This window comes from Chiloscyllium plagiosum, unplaced genomic scaffold (assembly GCF_037043375.1).
Source record: "Chiloscyllium plagiosum isolate Xiang-an unplaced genomic scaffold, Cpla_swu_hap1 HiC_scaffold_33, whole genome shotgun sequence".
Lineage (NCBI taxonomy): Eukaryota > Metazoa > Chordata > Chondrichthyes > Orectolobiformes > Hemiscylliidae > Chiloscyllium > Chiloscyllium plagiosum.
This window is the reverse complement of record NW_028270171.1, coordinates 27,229,017-27,241,903: the sequence shown is the minus strand read 5'-3', so window position 1 is coordinate 27,241,903 and position 12,887 is coordinate 27,229,017.

Genomic DNA, 12,887 nt, shown 5'->3' with positions numbered 1-12,887 from the left:
CTACAACTGTCTCACTCCACTACAACTGTCCCACTCCACTACAACTGTCCCACTCCACTACAACTGTCCCACTCCTCTACAACTGTCCCACTCCACTACAACTGTCCCACTCCTCTCCAACTGTCTCACTCCACTACAAATGTCCCACTCCACTACAACTGTCTCACTCCACTACAACTGTCTCACTCCACTACAACTGTCCCACTCCACTACAACTGTCCCACTCCTCTCCAACTGTCTCACTCCACTACAAATGTCCCACTCCACTACAACTGTCTCACTCCACTACAACTGTCCCACTCCACTACAACTGTCCCACTCCTCTACAACTGTCTCACTCCACTACAACTGTCCCACTCCACTACAACTGTCTCACTCCACTACAACTGTCCCACTCCACTACAACTGTCTCACTCCACTACAACTGTCCCACTCCACTACAACTGTCCCACTCCTCTACAACTTTCCCACTCCACTACAACTGTCTCACTCCACTACAACTGTCCCACTCCACTACAACTGTCCCACTCCTCTACAACTGTCCCACTCCTCTACAACTGTCCCACTCCACTACAACTGTCTCACTCCACTACAACTGTCCCACTCCACTACAACTGTCCCACTCCTCTACAACTGTCCCACTCCACTACAACTGTCCCACTCCACTACAACTGTCTCACTCCACTACAACTGTCTCACTCCTCTACAACTGTCTCACTCCACTACAACTGTCCCATTCCTCTACAACTGTCTCACTCCTCTACAACTGTTTCACTCCACTACAACTGTCCCACTCCACTACAACTGTCGCACTCCACTACAACTGTCCCCTCGACTACAACTGTCGCACTCCTCTACAACTGTGCCACTCCACTACAACTGTCGCACTCCTCTACAACTGTCCCACTCCTCTACAACTGTCCCACTCCACTACAACTGTCGCTCTCCTCTACAACTGTCCCACTCCTCTACAACTGTCTCACTCCACTACAACTGTCCCACTCCACTACAACTGTCGCACTCCACTACAACTGTCCCACTCCACTACAACTGTGCCACTCCACTACAACTGTCGCACTCCTCTACAACTGTCCCACTCCTCTCCAACTGTCGCACTCCACTACAACTGTCGCACTCCTCTACAACTGTCCCACTCCTCTACAACTGTCCCACTCCACTACAACTGTCGCACTCCTCTACAACTGTCCCACTCCTCTACAACTCTCCCACTCCACTACAACTGTCCCACTCCTCTACAACTGTCCCACTCCTCTACAACTGTCCCACTCCACTACAACTGTCGCACTCCTCTACAACTGTCCCACTCCTCTACAACTGTCCCACTCCTCTACAACTGTCCCACTCCTCTACAACTGTCCCACTCCACTACAACTGTCGCACTCCTCTACAACTGTCCCACTCCTCTACAACTGTCCCGCTCCTCTACAACTGTCCCACTCCTCTACAACTGTCCCACTCCACTACAACTGTCCCACTCCTCTACAACTGTCCCACTCCTCTACAACTGTCCCACTCCACTACAACTGTCGCACTCCTCTACAACTGTCCCACTTTTCTACAACTGTCCCACTCCTCTACAACTGTCCCACTCCACTACAACTGTCCCACTCCACTACAACTGTCCCACTCCTCTACAACTGTCCCACTCCTCTACAACTGTCCCACTCCTCTACAACACTCCCACTCCTCTACAACTGTCCCACTCCTCTACAACTGTCCCACTCCACTTCAACTGTCCCGCTCCTCTACAACTGTGCCACTCCACTTCAACTGTCCCACTTCTCTACAACTGTCCCACTCCACTACAACTGTCCCACTCCTCTACAACTGTCCCACTCCTCTCCAACTGTCCCACTCCTCTACAACTGTCCCACTCCACTACAACTGTCCCACTCCTCTACAACTGTCCCACTCCACTACAACTGTCCCACTCCTCTACAACTGTCCCACTCCTCTACAACTGTCCCACTCCTCTACAACTGTCCCACTCCACTACAACTGTCCCACTCCTCTACAACTGTCCCACTCCTCTACAACTGTCCCACTCCTCTACAACTGTCCCACTCCACTACAACTGTCGCACTCCTCTACAACTGTCCCACTCCTCTACAACTGTTTCACTCCACTACAACTGTCCCACTCCACTACAACTGTCGCACTCCACTACAACTGTCCCACTCGACTACAACTGTCGCACTCCTCTACAACTGTGCCACTCCACTACAACTGTCGCACTCCTCTACAACTGTCCCACTCCTCTGCAACTGTCCCACTCCACTACAACTGTCGCACTCCTCTACAACTGTCCCACTCCACTACAACTGTCCCACTCCACTACAACTGTCGCACTCCTCTACAACTGTCCCACTCCTCTACAACTGTCTCACTCCACTACAACTGTCCCACTCCACTACAACTGTCGCACTCCACTACAACTGTCCCACTCCACTACAACTGTCGCACTCCTCTACAACTGTCCCACTCCTCTCCAACTGTCGCACTCCACTACAACTGTCGCACTCCTCTACAACTGTCCCACTCCTCTCCAACTGTCGCACTCCACTACAACTGTCCCACTCCACTACAACTGTCGCACTCCTCTACAACTGTCCCACTCCTCTACAACTGTCTCACTCCACTACAACTGTCCCACTCCACTACAACTGTCGCACTCCACTACAACTGTCGCACTCCTCTACAACTGTCCCACTCCACTACAACTGTCCCACTCCACTACAACTGTCGCACTCCACTACAACTGTCCCACTCCACTACAACTGTCCCACTCCACTACAACTGTCGCACTCCACTACAACTGTCCCACTCCACTACAACTGTCGCACTCCTCTACAACTGTCCCACTCCTCTCCAACTGTCGCACTCCACTACAACTGTCCCACTCCACTACAACTGTCCCACTCCACTACAACTGTCCCACTCCTCTACAACTGTCCCACTCCTCTACAACTGTCCCACTCCTCTACAACTGTCCCACTCCTCTAAAACTGTCCCACTCCACTACAACAGCCCCACTCCTCTACAACTGTCCCACTCCTCTACAACTGTGCCACTCCACTACAACTGTCTCACTCCTCTACAACTGTCTCACTACACAACAACTGTCTCACTCCTCTACAACTGTCTCACTCCACTACAACTGTCCCACTCCTATACAACAGTCCCACTCCTCTACAACTGTCGCACTCCACTACAACTGTCTCACTCCACTACAACTGTCACACTCCACTACAACTTTCCCACTCCACTACAACTGTCCCACTCCACGACAACTGTCCCAGTCCACTACAACTGTCCCACTCCACTACAACTGTCCCACTCCTCTACAACTGTCCCACTCCTCTACAACTGTCCCACTCCACCACAACTGTCCCACTCCTCTACAACTGTCCCACTCCACTACAAATGTCTCACTCCTCTACAACTGTCCCACTCCACCACAACTGTCCCACTCCTCTACAACTGTCTCACTCCTCTTCAACTGTCTCACTCCTCTACAACTGTCTCACTCCACTACAACTGTCCCACTCCTCAACAACTGTCCCACTCCACTACAAATGTCTCACTCCTCTACAACTGTCCCACTCCACTACAAATGTCTCACTCCTCTACAACTGTCCCACTCCACTTCAACTGTCCCACTCCTCTACAAATGTCCCACTCCTCTACAACTGTCCCACTCCACTACAACTGTCCCACTCCACTTCAACTGTCCCACTCCTCTACAACTGTCCCACTCCTCTACAACGGTGCCACTCCACTACAACTGTCCCACTCCTATACAACAGTCCCACTCCTCGACAACTGTCCCACTCCACTACAACTGTCCCACTCCACTACAACTTTCCCACTCCTATACAACAGTCCCACTCCTCGACAACTGTCCCACTCCACTACAACTGTCCCACTCCTCTACAACTGTCTCACTACACTACAACTGTCTCACTCCTCTACAACTGTCCCACTCCACTACAACTGTCCCACTCCTATACAACAGTCCCACTCCTCGACAACTGTCCCACTCCTCTACAACTTTCCCACTCCTCTACAACTGTCCCACTCCACTACAACTGTCCCACTCCACTACAACTGTCCCACTCCACTACAACTGTCCCACTCCACTACAACTGTCCCACTCCACTACAACTTTCCCACTCCTCTACAACTGTCCCACTCCTCTACAACTGTCCCACTCCTCTACAACTGTCCCACTCCACTGCAACTTTCCCACTCCTCTACAACTGTCCCACTCCACGACCACTGTCCCACTCCAAGACAACATTCCCACTCCTCTACAACTTTCCCACTCCTCTACAACTGTCCCACTCCTCTACAACTGTCCCACTCCACTACAACTGTCCCACTCCACTACAACATTCCCACTCCTCTACAACTTTCCCACTCCTCTACAACTGTCCCACTCCACTACAACTGTCCCACTCCACTACAACTGTCCCACTCCACTACAACTTTCCCACTCCTCTACAACTGTCCCACTCCTCTACAACTGTCCCACTCCACTACAACTGTCCCACTCCTCTACAACTGTCCCACTCCACTACAACTGTCCCAATCCACTACAACTTTCCCACTCCTCTACAACTTTCCCACTCCTCTACAACTGTCCCACTCCACTGCAACTTTCCCACTCCTCTACAACTGCCCCACTCCACTACAACTGTCTCACTCCACTACAACTGTCCCACTCCTCTACAACTGTCCCACTCCTCTACAACTGTCTCACTCCACTACAACTGTCCCACTCCTCTACAACTGTCCCACTCCTCTACAACTGTCCCACTCCTCTACAACTGTCCCACTCCACTACAACTGTCTCACTCCACTACAACTGTCCCACTCCTCTACAACTGTCCCACTCCTCTACAACTGTCTCACTCCACTACAACTGTCCCACTCCTCTACAACTGTCCCACTCCTCTACAACTGTCCCACTCCTCTACAACTGTCCCACTCCTCTACAACTGTCTCACTCCACTACAACTGTCCCACTCCTCTACAACTGTCCCACTCCTCTACAACTGTCCCACTCCACTACAACTGTCCCACTCCTCTACAACTGTCCCACTCCTCTACAACTGTCTCACTCCACTACAACTGTCCCACTCCTCTACAACTGTCCCACTCCACTACAACGTTCCCACTCCTCTACAACTGTCCCACTCCCCTACAACTGTCCCACTCCACTACAACTGTCCCACTCCACTACAACTGTCCCACTCCACTACAACTGTCACACTCCACTACAACTGTCCCACTCCACTACACCTGTCCCACTCCACTACAACTGTCCCACTCCTCTACAACTGTCCCACTCCACTTCAACTGTCACACTCCACTACAACTGTCCCACTCCTCTACAACTGTCCCACTCCACTACACCTGTCCCACTCCACTACAACTGTCCCACTCCTCTACAACTGTCCCACTCCACTTCAACTGTCCCACTCGTCTACAACTGTCCCACTCCACTTCAACTTTCCCACTCCACTACAACTGTCCCACTCCTCTACACCTGTCCCACTCCACTTCAACTGTCACACTCCACTACAACTGTCCCACTCCTCTACAACTGTCCCACTCCACTACACCTGTCCCACTCCACTACAACTGTCCCACTCCTCTACAACTGTCCCACTCCACTACAACTGTCCCACTCCACTACAACTGTCCCACTCCTCTACAACTGTCCCACCCCTCTACAACTGTCCCACTCCTCTACAACTGTCCCACTCCACTTCAACTGTCCCACTCGTCTACAACTGTCCCACTCCACTTCAACTTTCCCACTCCACTACAACTGTCCCACTCCTCTACACCTGTCCCACTCCACTTCAACTGTCACACTCCACTACAACTGTCCCACTCCTCTACAACTGTCCCACTCCACTACACCTGTCCCACTCCACTACAACTGTCCCACTCCTCTACAACTGTCCCACTCCACTTCAACTGTCCCACTCGTCTACAACTGTCCCACTCCACTACAACTGTCCCACTCCACTACAACTGTCCCACTCCACTTCAACTTTCCCACTCCACTACAACTGTCCCACTCCTCTACACCTGTCCCACTCCACTTCAACTGTCACACTCCACTACAACTGTCCCACTCCTCTACAACTGTCCCACTCCACTACACCTGTCCCACTCCACTACAACTGTCCCACTCCTCTACAACTGTCCCACTCCACTACAACTGTCCCACTCCACTACAACTGTCCCACTCCTCTACAACTGTCCCACCCCTCTACAACTGTCCCACTCCTCTACAACTGTCCCACTCGTCTACAACCGTCTCACTCCACTACAACTGTCTCACTCCACTACAACTGTCCCACTCCACTGCAACTGTCCCACTCCTCTACAACTGTCCCACTCCACTACAACTGTCCCACTCCACTACAACTGTCTCACTCCACTACAACTGTCTCACTCCACTACAACTGTCCCACTCCACTACAACTGTCACACTCCACTACAACTGTCACACTCCACTACAACTGTCCCACTCCACTACAACTGTCACACTCCACTACAACTGTCTCACTCCACTACAACTGTCCCACTCCACTACAACTGTCCCACTCCACTACAACTGTCACACTCCACTACAACTGTCCCACTCCACTACAACTGTCTCACTCCACTACAACTGTCTCACTCCACTACAACTGTCCCACTCCACTACAACTGTCCCACTCCACTACAACTGTCACACTCCACTACAACTGTCTCACTCCACTACAACTGTCTCACTCCACTACAACTGTCTCACTCCACTACAACTGTCCCACTCCACTACAACTGTCTCACTCCACTACAACTGTCTCACTCCACTACAACTGTCCCAATCCACTACAACTGTCCCACTCCACTACAACTGTCACACTCCACTACAACTGTCTCACTCCACTACAACTGTCTCACTCCACTACAACTGTCTCACTCCACTACAACTGTCACACTCCACTACAACTGTCTCACTCCACTACAACTGTCTCACTCCACTACAACTGTCCCACTGCACTACAACTGTCACACTCCTCTACAACTGTCCAACTCCTCTACTACTGTCCCACTCCACTACAACTGTCTCACTCCACTACAACTGTCTCACTCCACTACAACTGTCTCACTCCACTACAACTGTCACACTCCTCTACAACTGTCCCACTCCTCTACAACTGTCCCACTGCTCTACAACTGTCCCACTCCACTACAACTGTCTCACTCCACTACAACTGTCCCACTCCTCTACAACTGTCCCACTCCTCTACAACTATCCCACTCCTCTACAACTGTCCCACTCCTCTACAACTGTCCCACTCCACTACAACTGTCTCACTCCACTACAACTGTCCCACTCCACTACAACTGTCTCACTCCACTACAACTGTCCCACTCCTCTACAACTATCCCACTCCTCTACAACTGTCCCACTCCTCTACAACTATCCCACTCCTCTACAACTGTCCCACTCCTCTACAACTGTCCCACTCCACTACAACTGTCTCACTCCACTACAACTGTCCCACTCCACTACATCTGTCCCACTCCTCTACAACTGTCCCACTCCTCTACAACTGTCCCACTCCTCGACAACTGTCCCACTCCACTACAACTGTCTCACTCCACTACAACTGTCTCACTCCACTACAACTGTCCCACTCCTCTACAACTGTCCCACTCCTCGACAACTGTCCCACTCCACTACAACTGTCTCACTCCACTACAACTGTCCCACTCCTCTACAACTTTCCCACTCCTCTACAACTGTCCCACTCCACTACAACTGTCTCACTCCACTACAACTGTCCCACTCCACTACAACTGTCCCACTCCTCTACAACTGTCCCACTCCTCTACAACTGTCCCACTCCTCTACAACTGTCCCACTCCACTACAACTGTCTCACTCCACTACAACTGTCTCACTCCTCTACAACTGTCCCACTCCACTACAACTGTCCCACTCCACTACAACTGTCTCACTCCACTACAACTGTCCCACTCCTCTACAAATGTCACACTCCACTACATCTGTCCCACTCCTCTACAACTGTCCCACTCCTCTACAACTGTCCCACTCCTCTACAACTGTCCCACTCCACTACAACTGTCTCACTCCACTACAACTGTCCCACTCCTCTACACCTGTCCCACTCCACTACAACTGTCCCACTCCACTACAACTGTCCCACTCCACTACAACTTTCCCACTCCTCTCCAACTGTCTCACTCCACTACAACTGTCTCACTCCACTACAACTGTCTCACTCCACTACAACTGTCCCACTCCACTACAACTGTCCCACTCCTCTACAAATGTCCCACTCCACTACAACTGTCTCACTCCACTACAACTGTCCCACTCCACTACAACTGTCCCACTCCACTACAACTGTCCCACTCCTCTACAACTGTCCCACTCCACTACAACTGTCCCACTCCTCTCCAACTGTCTCACTCCACTACAAATGTCCCACTCCACTACAACTGTCTCACTCCACTACAACTGTCTCACTCCACTACAACTGTCCCACTCCACTACAACTGTCCCACTCCTCTCCAACTGTCTCACTCCACTACAAATGTCCCACTCCTCTACAACTGTCCCACTCCTCTACAACTGTCTCACTCCACTACAACTGTCCCACTCCTCTACAACTGTCCCACTCCTCTACAACTGTCCCACTCCTCTACAACTGTCCCACTCCACTACAACTGTCTCACTCCACTACAACTGTCCCACTCCTCTACAACTGTCCCACTCCTCTACAACTGTCCCACTCCACTACAACTGTCCCACTCCTCTACAACTGTCCCACTCCTCTACAACTGTCCCACTCCTCTACAACTGTCTCACTCCACTACAACTGTCCCACTCCTCTACAACTGTCCCACTCCTCTACAACTGTCCCACTCCACTACAACTGTCCCACTCCTCTACAACTGTCCCACTCCTCTACAACTGTCTCACTCCACTACAACTGTCCCACTCCTCTACAACTGTCCCACTCCACTACAACGTTCCCACTCCTCTACAACTGTCCCACTCCCCTACAACTGTCCCACTCCACTACAACTGTCCCACTCCACTACAACTGTCCCACTCCACTACAACTGTCACACTCCACTACAACTGTCCCACTCCACTACACCTGTCCCACTCCACTACAACTGTCCCACTCCTCTACAACTGTCCCACTCCACTTCAACTATCACACTCCACTACAACTGTCCCACTCCTCTACAACTGTCCCACTCCACTACACCTGTCCCACTCCACTACAACTGTCCCACTCCTCTACAACTGTCCCACTCCACTTCAACTGTCCCACTCGTCTACAACTGTCCCACTCCACTTCAACTTTCCCACTCCACTACAACTGTCCCACTCCTCTACACCTGTCCCACTCCACTTCAACTGTCACACTCCACTACAACTGTCCCACTCCTCTACAACTGTCCCACTCCACTACACCTGTCCCACTCCACTACAACTGTCCCACTCCTCTACAACTGTCCCACTCCACTACAACTGTCCCACTCCACTACAACTGTCCCACTCCTCTACAACTGTCCCACCCCTCTACAACTGTCCCACTCCTCTACAACTGTCCCACTCCACTTCAACTGTCCCACTCGTCTACAACTGTCCCACTCCACTTCAACTTTCCCACTCCACTACAACTGTCCCACTCCTCTACACCTGTCCCACTCCACTTCAACTGTCACACTCCACTACAACTGTCCCACTCCTCTACAACTGTCCCACTCCACTACACCTGTCCCACTCCACTACAACTGTCCCACTCCTCTACAACTGTCCCACTCCACTTCAACTGTCCCACTCGTCTACAACTGTCCCACTCCACTACAACTGTCCCACTCCACTACAACTGTCCCACTCCACTTCAACTTTCCCACTCCACTACAACTGTCCCACTCCTCTACACCTGTCCCACTCCACTTCAACTGTCACACTCCACTACAACTGTCCCACTCCTCTACAACTGTCCCACTCCACTACACCTGTCCCACTCCACTACAACTGTCCCACTCCTCTACAACTGTCCCACTCCACTACAACTGTCCCACTCCACTACAACTGTCCCACTCCTCTACAACTGTCCCACCCCTCTACAACTGTCCCACTCCTCTACAACTGTCCCACTCGTCTACAACCGTCTCACTCCACTACAACTGTCTCACTCCACTACAACTGTCCCACTCCACTGCAACTGTCCCACTCCTCTACAACTGTCCCACTCCACTACAACTGTCCCACTCCACTACAACTGTCTCACTCCACTACAACTGTCTCACTCCACTACAACTGTCCCACTCCACTACAACTGTCACACTCCACTACAACTGTCACACTCCACTACAACTGTCCCACTCCACTACAACTGTCACACTCCACTACAACTGTCTCACTCCACTACAACTGTCCCACTCCACTACAACTGTCCCACTCCACTACAACTGTCACACTCCACTACAACTGTCCCACTCCACTACAACTGTCTCACTCCACTACAACTGTCTCACTCCACTACAACTGTCCCACTCCACTACAACTGTCCCACTCCACTACAACTGTCACACTCCACTACAACTGTCTCACTCCACTACAACTGTCTCACTCCACTACAACTGTCCCACTCCACTACAACTGTCTCACTCCACTACAACTGTCTCACTCCACTACAACTGTCCCACTCCACTACAACTGTCCCACTCCACTACAACTGTCACACTCCACTACAACTGTCTCACTCCACTACAACTGTCTCACTCCACTACAACTGTCTCACTCCACTACAACTGTCACACTCCACTACAACTGTCTCACTCCACTACAACTGTCTCACTCCACTACAACTGTCCCACTGCACTACAACTGTCACACTCCTCTACAACTGTCCAACTCCTCTACTACTGTCCCACTCCACTACAACTGTCTCACTCCACTACAACTGTCTCACTCCACTACAACTGTCTCACTCCACTACAACTGTCACACTCCTCTACAACTGTCCCACTCCTCTACAACTGTCCCACTGCTCTACAACTGTCCCACTCCACTACAACTGTCTCACTCCACTACAACTGTCCCACTCCTCTACAACTGTCCCACTCCTCTACAACTATCCCACTCCTCTACAACTGTCCCACTCCTCTACAACTGTCCCACTCCACTACAACTGTCTCACTCCACTACAACTGTCCCACTCCACTACAACTGTCTCACTCCACTACAACTGTCCCACTCCTCTACAACTATCCCACTCCTCTACAACTGTCCCACTCCTCTACAACTATCCCACTCCTCTACAACTGTCCCACTCCTCTACAACTGTCCCACTCCACTACAACTGTCTCACTCCACTACAACTGTCCCACTCCACTACATCTGTCCCACTCCTCTACAACTGTCCCACTCCTCTACAACTGTCCCACTCCTCGACAACTGTCCCACTCCACTACAACTGTCTCACTCCACTACAACTGTCTCACTCCACTACAACTGTCCCACTCCTCTACAACTGTCCCACTCCTCGACAACTGTCCCACTCCACTACAACTGTCTCACTCCACTACAACTGTCCCACTCCTCTACAACTTTCCCACTCCTCTACAACTGTCCCACTCCACTACAACTGTCTCACTCCACTACAACTGTCCCACTCCACTACAACTGTCCCACTCCTCTACAACTGTCCCACTCCTCTACAACTGTCCCACTCCTCTACAACTGTCCCACTCCACTACAACTGTCTCACTCCACTACAACTGTCTCACTCCTCTACAACTGTCCCACTCCACTACAACTGTCCCACTCCACTACAACTGTCTCACTCCACTACAACTGTCCCACTCCTCTACAAATGTCACACTCCACTACAACTGTCCCACTCCACTACATCTGTCCCACTCCTCTACAACTGTCCCACTCCTCTACAACTGTCCCACTCCTCTACAACTGTCCCACTCCACTACAACTGTCTCACTCCACTACAACTGTCCCACTCCTCTACACCTGTCCCACTCCACTACAACTGTCCCACTCCACTACAACTGTCCCACTCCACTACAACTGTCCCACTCCACTACAACTTTCCCACTCCTCTCCAACTGTCTCACTCCACTACAACTGTCTCACTCCACTACAACTGTCTCACTCCACTACAACTGTCCCACTCCACTACAACTGTCCCACTCCTCTACAAATGTCCCACTCCACTACAACTGTCTCACTCCACTACAACTGTCCCACTCCACTACAACTGTCCCACTCCTCTACAACTGTCCCACTCCACTACAACTGTCCCACTCCTCTCCAACTGTCTCACTCCACTACAAATGTCCCACTCCACTACAACTGTCTCACTCCACTACAACTGTCTCACTCCACTACAACTGTCCCACTCCACTACAACTGTCCCACTCCTCTCCAACTGTCTCACTCCACTACAAATGTCCCACTCCACTACAACTGTCTCACTCCACTACAACTGTCCCACTCCACTACAACTGTCCCACTCCTCTACAACTGTCTCACTCCACTACAACTGTCCCACTCCACTACAACTGTCTCACTCCACTACAACTGTCCCACTCCACTACAACTGTCTCACTCCACTACAACTGTCCCACTCCACTACAACTGTCCCACTCCTCTACAACTTTCCCACTCCACTACAACTGTCTCACTCCACTACAACTGTCCCACTCCACTACAACTGTCCCACTCCTCTACAACTGTCCCACTCCTCTACAACTGTCCCACTCCACTACAACTGTCTCACTCCACTACAA